The sequence below is a fragment of the Ursus arctos genome, unplaced genomic scaffold (genome assembly GCF_023065955.2).
Source record: "Ursus arctos isolate Adak ecotype North America unplaced genomic scaffold, UrsArc2.0 scaffold_16, whole genome shotgun sequence".
In the NCBI taxonomy this organism is placed as follows: Eukaryota; Metazoa; Chordata; class Mammalia; order Carnivora; family Ursidae; genus Ursus; species Ursus arctos.
Window position 1 is genome coordinate 33,346,766 of NW_026622830.1, and position 13,009 is coordinate 33,359,774.

Below are 13,009 nucleotides of genomic sequence, written 5' to 3' on the forward strand. Positions count from 1 at the left end.
TAATGTAGCATTTCACCACTAGAGGGCAAGAACGACCCCACGATGCTTGGCTTTGCCAGACCTGGAGTCAAGATGATTAATCATGGCTAGGCAAAAACAAGAAGCCAGAGAGAAAAGGGAAAGAGCACAGGAAGGCAAAATAAACACCCATAAACTTAAACTGTTCTGGGAGGGTATGAAAAATGTCACCCATGAGTCACTTTCTTTCTTTCCATCTTTCCTTTCTCCTTCCAGTTCTTAAAAATCAATTCCAGGTCCTCACTTGTTGAAACCACCACTTAGCAAGGCGGGACTGGGTCAGACAGATCACAGAGAATGTTTTCAGCACAGCCTAGAGCCTTGATTAGGGAGGGAGGGAAGCTTACGAACCCTCAAAACCCCAGGGGTTCTGGGCAAGCAACAGGGAATCCTGCCACTGCTTCTGCCTTACAAGCAATATTTCTTCCACTAAAACCACAGCGTTGACTAAAGTCAAGACACTGGTGGGTAAGGCTGCCAGCTGTGACACCTCTCCTCTCTCTCCTCTCCCTCCATCCACCCCCTTTCACCTCCCACAGACTTACCCAAGATTACAGACTGAGATGTGTTGCTTTTGCGGGGGCGGGGCGGGGGGAGGACGGAAGGGGAGAGGCAGGGTAGGGAAATTCATTATGAAGCCAGTTGCCTTCAGACTATTTATAATAAATTTCTACTAGAAAAGGACATTTGGCTGACAACCGTTTTCTTCTGCCTGGGCATGACCAAATACAGTAAGAATTCAAAATGAAAACTGAAAAGCAAGGGAAGAAGAGCCTACAGCTGGAGCAGTCTGTTTTCACATCCCACGCTGGCAAATGACAAACTCAGAGAGGAGCCTCCTGTGTATTCCCTGTCCCCATTATCTCCTTTTGCTTCTCTGAAGGGCTAAGAAGCCTTCAGTGTTAGCCAAGGCTCCTTCCCGCTGCAGCTTAATTTTCCTTGTGTAATTTTAAATACAGATCATGTCTACAGCGCAGCAATTAATGGATAGCCTAAAGACTTATTATTTCAAACTAATTGATATGTAGGAAAAGTTTAAATAACATAACAAGGAGAGGGAAAATTTTAAATGATGTGTGCACAGTGAATTTAGAATTTCTTTTTGTTGTGAAAGTAGCAAAAACATCTGATTAACAAGGGGATGTGACCAAAATGTAGAATTGATCTGGAAATCTTTCCCTCCTGACATTCTTGAGCATGTGATTGGAAGGGAGAAAGATTGAGACATTTCAGAAATGGGGGTGAGGTAGGGTTCATGTCCTCCCCACCCCCATGAATTCTAGAGTATTGTCTCTAGGAATTTTCATAAGAGTAACGAAGGCCAGAATATAGTTCAAGTTGTGCTCTTAGGTAAGCAATAAGAAATAGGAAAATGATGTTAGTATTTCTATTGTAATTCTGTGGCCAAATCCCTCTCTTGATTTAGACTTGGGAGGGAAGTCTCTAAAGGCCAAGTTAACCCAGCTGCAGCAGAACTTATTCCAAATCACCAGCTCTTCCTGACCCAGGACTCCCTCCAACTTCTAAGAAATACAAGAAATGTGTTGCAGTTAATGACATTTCTGGCAAAACGGGACAAAACTAAACAGCCCACCTTTCTGATTTCCCCATTCTGCATTCTAGCAAGTTTAATAGGAAGGTTCAGAACATCACCAAAGAAGGAATACTCTTCAAGTGGGGGAAAGAAGAACATCTTATTTTAAGAAGCAAGTGAGAAATGTATGATTGGAGACTATGCTGGCAATGTTTTCGACATCAGAACTAGGCATTTGTAAGGAAACAGAATTCACACCAAGCATAAAGCATAGAGGAGAAAAACCCCTACTTTTAAAATGCACTTTTTCACACTGGGTTCATGTCATGAAAATATCTGAATGAATTTGGCCAAGTCACTTACGTCTTATGGTCTTCAGTCTTTTCAAATATAAAATTACCACATGGATTGGTGACTTTTGGGGACCCTCAGTGCTAACCACCTACTTTATTTTGGTAGCCCTACACGTGTTTCATTTAAGTAGACATCAGGTGTACGGAATTGAATAAATAAAAATCCTTAGTTCATGATACACCCCTCTCCTGGGTCCATGCAAGACCATATTCGTCTATTTATAATTAATACCACTGCAATAATTATACAACACAAAAACTAGAACACTGGCTTCTCCCTGCTCTGGTACCCCAGCCTCTCTCTCCCCACCCTCTTATCCTCCAAGGTAAATCTCAATCTTGTATGTATAATTGTTGTACTTTTATATTTGCATAGGTATATGCATCCATGTACATTATAGATATATTCATATATGCACATACATATATACACATGTATATACATCATCTGCATGTGTATTCCTATGACATTTTATTGACATTGCTGTGGTATTTTATTTTTTGGTTTTAGTTGTTTTTAACTTCATAAAATAGCATCATATGAAGTTAAAAGTATCATAATATATGTAAATGTAGGGGCGCCTGGGTGGCACAGCGGTTAAGCAGCTGCCTTCGGCTCAGGGCGTGATCCCGGCGTTATGGGATCGAGCCCCACATCAGGCTCTTCTGCTATGAGCCTGCTTCTTCCTCTCCCACTCCCCCTGCTTGTGTTCCCTCTCTCGCTGGCTGTCTCTATCTCTGTCGAATAAATAAATAAAAATTTTAAAATATATATATATGTAAATGTATCATAATTAAGTATTAATACCATATATAATCTTTTGAGACCTATGTATTCACTTAAAAATATATTGATAGACCCAACAGAAAGTGCACATATATTCACCAAAAGATATGTACTAGAACATTTATAGCTGCACTGTTTATAATAGTCCCAAAGTGAAACTGGCTAAAATGTCCATCAAGTGTTACATCAGTAAATACAATGTAACATATTCACACAATGTAATACTGGACAGCAATGAAAATGGACAGTCCACAGTGGCGTACGACATCATGGATGATTTTCACAAACAAAATATTATGTGAAAGGAGCCAGACACAAAAAAAGTATATGCAGTTTATTACATGTATATGAAGTTAAAAGGATAGCTACCTTGGGTGGGGGACAGGACGGCTAGTGATTGGAAGGTGATAAGAAGGAAACTTCCGGAGTGTCGGTAATATCCTCTTTCCTGATCTGGGTGCTGGTTAAATGGATGTGGTCACTTTGTGAAAAAAAAAAAACACCCCACAAATCGATACATTTATTGTACCAGCTATTCTTGATACCATTTCCAAAACTCAGTGACCTAAAACAGTAAGTATTTAATATTCGTCACAAGTCAGTAAGCTGGGACATTCTTCTGTTCTTGTTTGGGCTCACTCATGTGTTAGCTAAGAGCCAGGTACACCACTCTGCTGATCTTGGCTGGACCGTCTTTCAAGTTTGGGGGTCAGCTGGTTTTAGGCTGGTCTAAGATGGCCTCAGCTAGAACAACAGGATCTTTCCAAATGGTCTCTCATCTGCCAGTAGGAGAGCCCAGGCTTGTTCACATGCTGGTAGTAGGGTTCAAAAAGCAAGAGTGGAAACACAGGAGGCATTTTGAGAAATGGGGCAGTGTCACTTTTGCCATATTATATTCACACACAAAAAAGGCACAAGTAATGTAGTCTTTTTAAAAATCGACCTACTACATTTATAATATATGCACTTTTCTCTATGGATATACTAATACGTTTTTTAAAATAAAATTAATTATATGCTATACTATTTATCTATGTTGCTGGATGTGGCCCCAGTTTGCTCTGACTTCTAACACTCTATTCCATGAATATATTACAGTTTGTGTATCCTCTCTCCGGTTGATGGGCATTTTAGGAATTTCCAGGCTATCACAGTTATAAGCAGATCTGCTATGAACATTCCTCCACACATCCCCTAGTACACAAACTCTGTTCAAGAGTTTTTCTTGGCTGTTTACCAAAGTGTGAAATTGCCATGTCATAGGGATTATGAATTTTCAGCTTTACAAAATGATACAAAATTGTCTTCCAAAGTAATTGTACCACTTTACACTTCTTCCGGTAGTATATGAGAGACCCTGTTGATCCAGACACTTGCCAACAGTTGATATTTAAGTCAGTCTTCTTACTATTTCCCAGTAAGATAGGTAGAAGATGGTATGGCATGGAGGCCCGTTTTGCCTTTCTCTGATGAAGAGAAAGAAGAAAATGATCATCCTTTCTTTCTTGTTTGTTTTTTTTTGTAGCTTTGGTTTTAGCCATATGTGTTTCTTAAGTGTAAAATACCTATTTGTATCTTTTGCTTATTTTTTAAGCTGGGTCATTTCTCTCATTGCTTTATAGCAACTTTTTATATATTCTCAATACTATGCTTTTGTCAGATGCATGTGTTGTGAACATCTTTGTCAGTTCATAACTTGTTTCTCACTTTATTCAAGGTGTCATTGGATTAACAAATTTCTTAGTTTTAAGCATTTAATTTTTGCTTTAATGTTTAATGTTAGCTGTTGAGGCTTGTTTAAGCAACTCCAAGGTCTGAAATATATTTATTTATACTTCTTCTAAAAGTTTTAAAGTTTTAGTTTTGGCTTTTAAATCTCTATCAGAATTTTATCTTTGTGCATAGTGTGTGGTGAGGATCTACTTTCGTATTTATTTTAATAGACGGCCATCTTTTAAAACTTTATCTATTAAATAATGTCTTTTTTCCCCATTGGTCTGCCATGCCACCATGTTTATATATCAAAGTTCCATACATACAGGGGTTAATTTCTGGGCTACCTGTTCTATTCCATTGGTGAACTTGTCTATCCTTGTGTCTGCAACAATCTCTTGATTACTGTAACTCCATAACACAACCTGTATCTGGTAAGTTGCCCCTCCCTATTCCTCACTGGCTTGTGCACTTCTAAGGCCAGCAGTTAGGAAGAGTGAGCTCATTCCTGATTGGCTCAATAATTTTAATTCATCTTAAAGAAGCACCAAATCTGGAACTTTTTTTGGTCAATATCATCTGTTGACACATAGAAAATATTTTAAAATAGCCCAGCCTATATTTGTTCAGCTTTCTATCCACATTATGAAAATCATAATAAATATCTCTAACCCCATGATTCTCAAACTTTAATATACATACAAATTACCTGGAGATCTTGTTAAAAATGCAAATTCTCATTCAGTGGGTCTGTGATGAGTGGGAGGCAATATGGCCGGTCCTAGGACCACACTTTGAGTATCAAGGCTTTGTAAAGTGATTGTATCCCACACAGCTGAGTTGGAGAATTTTTTCTTCTAGAGATGGCCTCTTAGCTATCTTTTGAAAACATTTTGAATTTTTTACCTCAGTCTTCTGTTAATTCAAAAAACTTTCTTGTTTCTTGTTGAGGTCTTTTTTCCAGTGTAGACTCAAGTTAAAGTCTATTAGACCAAGTAAAATATTTTCTTGCAAAGGTTATGGATTATTCAACTGAATAAATATCTACTTGAATGTGATAAGACCAGGATAACACCGTGGGAATAGGAGAAGAAAGAAAAAAAAACCCATAACATCCTGTTCTCCTGTCTACCTACCACGATAATGTATATCAATTTTGCCTTGTTCCTCCTGTATTCTACAAAAAAGCTCCCACCAGTTTTTATTCTAGCAAATCATTGAGGGAATACAAATATGTAGGCTTCTTGCTAGTGCTTGGTAGGAGAGGAGGTCATTATACATAATTGGAGACTGTCGTTTAAGAATAACTGAGTTTGAATTCCAACTTCATTATTTACCAGCTGTGTGACTAGCTGTGTCACTTAGCCATTAAATAATAATAGTATTTACTGCCTAGAATAATGGGAGATCAAAGAGGCAATCCATAGAGATAACCCATGCCAGTTGCTTAACCTAGTACCCAGCATATAATAAATGTTCGATAAATATTCATAGCCATAGTCATTACAGAATAGTTACTAAAGGCCGAGTGGAAGAAAACCCTTGTGCTTAAAGCATTGGCTATTGGTTTGTTTTTATGTGTGGTAACTGCAGACTCTGATTTCATGGAATAACTCAGAGTCAAGCCTCTCTACAGTGATTCACAATTCCCAAATCAATAATACTCACTGATCTGGCAATTCATCTTGCATAACTAGCTCATATCATTATAGAATTTTGCCTTGGCTCACCAGTTATATACGTTTTAAGGTTCTAACCCTTAAAACAACTTATATACTATTCAAGATTCCCCAAGCAACTCCCTAGAGCCAATTATGTACATTAGTAGGTGCTCAATAAATATTAATTCCTCAATTCAGTGATTAGTTGAAGTAATCTACATACCTCCACAGGGACCCAAGCTGGGTGAATCAGGAAAAGTATCTTTTTTTTTTTTTATAATGATTTTTTATTATATTATGTTAGTCACCATACAGTACATCCCCGGTTTTCGATGTAAGGCTCAATGATTCATTAGTTGTGTATAACACCCAGTGCACCATGCAATATGTGCCCTCCTTATTACCCATCACCGGCCTATCCCATTCCCCCACCCCCCCTCCCCTCTGTAGTCCTCAGTTTGTTTCTCATAGTCCATAGTCTCTCATGTTTCATTCCCCCTTCTGATTACCCCCCCTTTCTTTATCCCTTTCTTCCCCTACTGATCATTCTAGTTCTTATGTTCCATAGATGAGAGAAATCATATGATAGTTGTCTTTCTCTGCTTGACTTATTTCACTTAGCATTATCTATCTTAAGGCTTATTCTCTTCAAGAAATTGGCTTATTATGAGTGCCTTCACCTGTGTTTCTTGAACATGATTTTCCTGATGTCTTAAGAGAACTCACAGGAAGAGTTCATATTCTGATAGGGTAACCATCAATAAGTTTCCAAGTTCAATTAGAAACTAAGTAATTCCAACCAGTTGCTTGACTTTCAATACATTTTGACTTCATAGTAGACCTAACTTTCTTGAAAGAGTCCATACCATCATGGGGTCCATGTTTGACTCGACAGACAAATTTGTAATTGTATTCTGTTACATGGTTTCCAAGTTGGCTACTGATTTATTAAATAAATATTAGACATAAAAATAAATATTTTAGGGGAATAGGAGAAGGTGAACAAAACTTTGTGGATGAGTAAAGGGAAAAGAAAGCCAAATTGAGAGTTCTCTTTCTGACTATATTTTATTTTTTATTTTTTATTTTTTTTTTTTAAAGATTTTATTTATTTATTTGACAGAGATAGAGACAGCCAGCGAGAGAGGGAACACAAGCAGGGGGAGTGGGAGAGGAAGAAGCAGGCTCATAGCGGAGGAGCCTGATGTGGGGCTCGATCCCAGAACGCCGGGATCACGCCCTGAGCCGAAGGCAGGCGCTTAACCGCTGTGCCACCCAGGCGCCCCTCTGACTATATTTTAATCCAAAAGACTATATTTTAAATCAGGTTTCATGTCTGAAGCAATGACATTTCTACTTGAAAATATTGATTGCACTTGGCTCTCAAGTATGAAATGTAAACATGCTTGTATAAAGCAAACAAGTTTAATTTGTGTATTTGTATTAATGACATTTGATCAAGGCACAGGAACTGTAGTAAAGAATCAAGCACTTACTCTGAGACATAAATGACAGAAAAGTCATTAATTGTTGAGATGGGTCATTTTCTTTGAGACAGAGCATTTTATTAAAAGGCACGCTAAAGAGAAGGAATGCCAATTAACTTTTTAGTTATTTGAAAAGCATTGAATGACAGATTTCCTTTTGTGGAATACATTGGGTCTTCTTCTGATGGGATAAACTTTTTTTGAATATGCTTACTATACCACACATTATTTATTCATCTCAGTGTTCAGCACAATTTTTCTTGACAGCCTTTCTTTCGCTTGAAACGTTATGTAACAAAAACAGCAGAACCAATTGGCATTTGAGTTTATCCCTCTATTCCATATGCTGCTGGATGAAGAGGGAAATAAATGTGCATCATCATTATGCTGGGCACATTTCAGCCTTTCTTTTCTCCGGTACATCAATTTCTCTTCTCACAGAAATAATTTCATAGCAGTTTGAACTCCTGTTATATTATATATGACGACTGAAATGAAGGTCTATACAGTCTGGGCCAAAGGATAGCCAAATTCAAATTTACTTGGTTTGTTGCTTGAATTTAATCTGCTTTAAGGCCAGGTAGCTCTATGTAGATTTAGAAAGGAATGTGTATTTTTCAATTTAAATATAAGCATTGGATGATTTATGATAGATCTTCAGCTCAAGTAGTTTATAAGCAAGTCAAGCAATATCCACATGCATCAGACACTGGGTCACATCCATCCGACATCCCTGCAGTTTGCACTCACCTAAAATATGTCAGCTAATAAACTCAAACTAAGTTAATGACTTAGTTTGGGTTCCCCCAGAAGCAGACCCTTGAGACAGGGATGTGAGTACAAGGAGTGTTTCTAAGAAGTGAGAAATATATCTCATTTGGGATCACTTCTCAGAAACACTCCTTGTACTCACATCCCTGTCTCGGGGTCTGGTACATCTGAAATTAATATAACACTGTATGTTAACTATACTGGAATTCAACTAACTAACTAAATAAATGAATAAATATCAAATAAAAATGATTACCTGAGAAGTTATCCCAGGAAATTGGTAGGGGGTAAGAAAGTGAAGTAGGAAAGCAAGGGCAGCAAATAAAATGTGTGTTTGTTATCAAGTAAGTTACAACTGTGGGCAACGGGTGCTCAGTCCTAATAGGGAACTCTGGAGGACTATTTAGAACATGCACCTTAGAGTTATTCCATCCAAGGGTTAGGGAGCTTGGGGTATACATATGCTAACTCCTGGGTGACACTTCTAGCCAGCTCTGCTCTCCACTAGAGAGAGCAGACAGTTGGAAATAGGGCAGTCTGCATTGCAGTGGCTATTCTGCAGAGTTCTGTGCTGAGCAATGATATTCACTGCTATAGTTAGCCTCAGAATTGAGTGAAAAGCCCCCCAGGATTATATCATTACAGCCTTAGTAATTCAACTTTTGATGGCATTGAATCCAATACCTTGTGTCTGATATGTGTACCTTGATAATAGTCAAATGTGTTTAGGCTTACAAAATATTTCCTAAATCTGACAATACTGTCTAGGCAAAACTTCATAATTAAATATATGAATGATTCTCAACAATCCATGTATAAAGGAATCACCTGCAACTTCCTTATGTTCTAAATCAGTGGTTCTCAAACTTTGGGATTCATCAGAATCAGCCATGAATGATATTGACAGATGACTGAGTCCTCACACCCAAAGTTTCTAAATTCAGAACATTTGGTGTGGGCCTGAGAACTTACATTTCTAACAAGATCCCAGGTGATGCTGCTGTCCTGTGTAACCTCACACACTTTGCTTGCCCCTGTCCTAATCATGTCTGTGTTTATCATCATTACCAATAGAAGTATGTTATATTCTTTAGATAAAAAATGTTGAAATATTGAAATACATTTTCAATCTAATTCTAACTGAAAGAGCTAAGCAGAGGAAGTTTTTTTCCATCCCTGAAAAAGTCAGACAACTTAGGAGTGAAATCTGGAATCTTTTACCGATGGCTGAAAATTCTATCATATCTTTTTGATTGACATATATTGAAAGATGGTGATTCATAATTAGGATTCATAGGTAAGGATTAGATTGATAGGTTTTCTGAGTGGGATTTTGGATTGCACTATCAAAACTTATGTGTGTAATCATGTTTTCCACTATTCCTAGGTCACGGATGTCTGCTGCATCATGGGATATTTTCAAATTTTAGGTGTTTTATTCTACTTGGCATGCAATTAAACAAAATGACCATGTCTTTAAAACATAATTCAGAATTCTTTTATTTTTTCTTTTAAAATTATTTTGTAATGTAATTGGATGTGCCACAGAGAGTAAGGGGAAAATGACACAGATGGGCCCTTGATAAAATTTGGTGGCAGTCACCTGGACAAGTGTGCAAAAGGACTGGAGTTTAGTGATGTCTGGGACTTACAGTCTTAGGTACTTCCTACTCTGTCACACGAAGGACAGGGAAACTCTTTTGTGGTATTACTGCATGTTGCTTATAACTTTATCTTGGTACTTATCTCAGCATATCACATCATTGTTTTATGCTGCATATCCTCCCACTGGTCTGGGGACTTCTTGAAACTAGAGCTATGTCTCATTCATAACTCTATGCTTAGCATTAGTCACAGTGCCAGGTACATGGAAGGGTATTCACTACATTTTAGATAAATGAGTGAATAAATCAATGAACATCTGGGAGAGTAAAGGCCAAAAAATGAGTAAATGTAGAGGTTGAGCCATGAATCAGTGGCCTTTGCCACCCAGTCCTGTACTGCAAGTGTCGGGTTGTATTCCATGATTTGGGATTATGGTGGCTCTCTGGCTGGCAAGGTCAACCAAGAACCAGAACAGACGTGGTAGAACTTACTAGACTTTCTGTTACCAGTAACTTTCCTTGAAGACATTTATTCCTGTGTAAGTAAGGATGCCTATGATCTGTCAGAAGGGCTTTTAGCCCTCTATATTGGATAATCTGAAGAAATCACCCAAGTTTTTGGAAGCAGCCTCAAGGTTCTGTGTGCTGGGAAATTGTTAGTTGACAGAAAGGTGGAAGCAGAAAGTAAGATTTAGCTAACAAGCTCTGCCTTGTTGTCTAAGCAGAAGAAAAAGGAATCATATTTTCTTATTGATTTGCAATAGTACTTAATCGAAGTCACCCCCTGCTGCCCTTTACAAGAGTAACTTCATTATAGCCATACACTATAGGCTCTATAGACACGTTTAAGCCAGTGATAACAAGAGAAGAAAAGGGAGATTTTTTTCATGCCTGCATTTTCCTTGTAGAAGAGAAATAGATCGAGAGTGATGGAAAGTAATAATGCCCCTGGGTTTCATAACACTAGCTCTTTCTCTCTTAGAACTATAAAGTACTCAAGATTTATTTTTAGGATTATTCTCTAATGCTACTTTAAATTCGTAATAATCAAATAAGCCCCCAAGCATAAGAAGCCATCTTTATGGTATAAAAATTGGCTAATAAAGATGATTCATAAATAAGAGAAACACTTATAATATCTACAAGTGTGTTCAGCATTCCCCTAAACTTAATGTAAATCGTGCAACATAAATAATTTATGTAAGGATGTATTGGTTAGCATAACACTAACTGCTGTGACAAATAGTACCAAAATGTCACTTGCTTCACACAATAGAATGTTATTTTTTTTCCATGTAACAAAGTCTAGTGTGGGTGTTTCCGCTTGGTGGATAACATGGTCCCACATGCTATTCAGAGGACCAGTTTCTTTTCGTAAAGTGACTCCACCATCCTCTAGGGCCTTGCTGGAAAAGGGAAGAAACAGTGGAGATACCTCGCATGCCTCTAAAAAGTCCTGCCTTGACCTCTAGAGGCAAGAACTGGTCAAACGGCCACCCCTGGGTGCAAAGATAGTGAGAAGGGCTTGTAAACATTGTCTCTGCCTAGGCAGTGCCGTGCAGGCACAGCAGACGCCATGGGAGGAGGAATGTATTGGGGGAATAAGTAGTCATTTTCTGCACTGTAGACCAAGATAATGGAATTCAAATCTGCTAAACCTAGAATTACTCTAAGCTGACTGCCACTCACATAAGACCCCAAAGATAAAGTCAATGGAGTAACCACTTTGTGTTCCAAATCACCTCTGCAGACCTCTTGAAAAAAGGGATCTATCAGCAGAAGGATCTAGACTAGAAGATTTAAAAAAGACATTTCAATAAAAACACCTTGCCGTTAGGTTTATCAGATTTCCCATTCCAAACCCTATGCATTTAGCACAGACCCATCACCATAGGTTGGCAAATGAGGAAATGGGAGAATAGGGAGACATCCCAAATTATTTAGCAAACACCTTCCAGAAGAGCTGCTGGGGTCAGAAGCTAAGCGAAGTGTCTTCGCTTTCCCAGTGATTGGTGCCTTCTCAGAGATTCAGGACACTAGCGCCATGTAGTTATGTATCCATTTATTCAGCGAAGACGATGGAGGCCAATCCCAGAGTGGAGAGGCCTCAGCAGACTTTTAGATCAAGTCCAAAGACAAACCCATGGAATACATTGCCCAGGTATTTCAGAGGTTGTAAATTGACCTGCACGGTGTATTTTTTTAGAGTTTATTTATTTATTTTTTTAGTAATCTCTTCACCCAACATGGGGCTTGAAGCCGTGAGCCCAAGATCAAGAGTCGCAGGCCCCCCTGACTGAGCTCGCCAAACACCCCAGACCTACACAGTGTTTTATACATTTCTAACTTAGGTGCCAACACTGACAAACCAGAAGACTTAACATGAAAATCCAGATTGCTGGCTTCTTTTGAAAAATCAGATGCAGCAACCTCTGGCATACACGTGGCAGCAATCTAGTTGGCGAGATTGGGAGGCTGCTCTTGGTAGCCGAGGAACACCCTCTGTGGTCACCACGTTCCTGCAGCCCCAGCCGCTCAGTTACCCTTTTACCTAGCCCTGTGTCCCTTTGTTCTCTGAACTTCCATCATAGTTTCCAACTTCACCTTGGGTGGAGAATTCAGGAATGACAATCAGACTTCTCAAAACCCCTGAGGCCAGGAGGACAAATGTCTAGTTTATTCTCAGATCGAGTTGGAAACAGCCAACCTAAAACCACAGTGATTTAACCAGAAAACATAAATATTATATTTAGAAGGAGTGGCTATATAATTAGGAAATACTCACTCCCTAAGAATCAAAATCAATTACCCTGATAAAACCCTAGGACTGCTAACCACTCTTGAAATACACATTTATAGAAAGAAAAAGAAAAACCAAAACTAATTTTAGGTGATTGAGAGAAGGCGTTCTCCAGGGACATGGCTGAGTTCATTCCAGGACATTTGACACAGCCCGTCTCTTGTTTTTTTAAATGCACAGGCTTTATGTTGAGAGAGAGCGTTTTCAGCTAGGGCTCAGGATGGATAATTACTGATGCTTGGTAAGTCTTATAAGGAGTGAAGACAAAGGTATGTGCAGCT

The 13,009-nt window shown here is 38.5% G+C and overlaps 1 protein-coding gene across 4 annotated transcripts in view; it reads left to right on the forward strand.

The window, feature by feature from the left end:
* The window catches only part of PLCB1 (phospholipase C beta 1), a 661,927-nt gene that overhangs the window by 628,138 nt on the left and 20,780 nt on the right, over positions 1-13,009 (forward strand). The gene's annotated exons all lie outside the window — the stretch shown is intronic.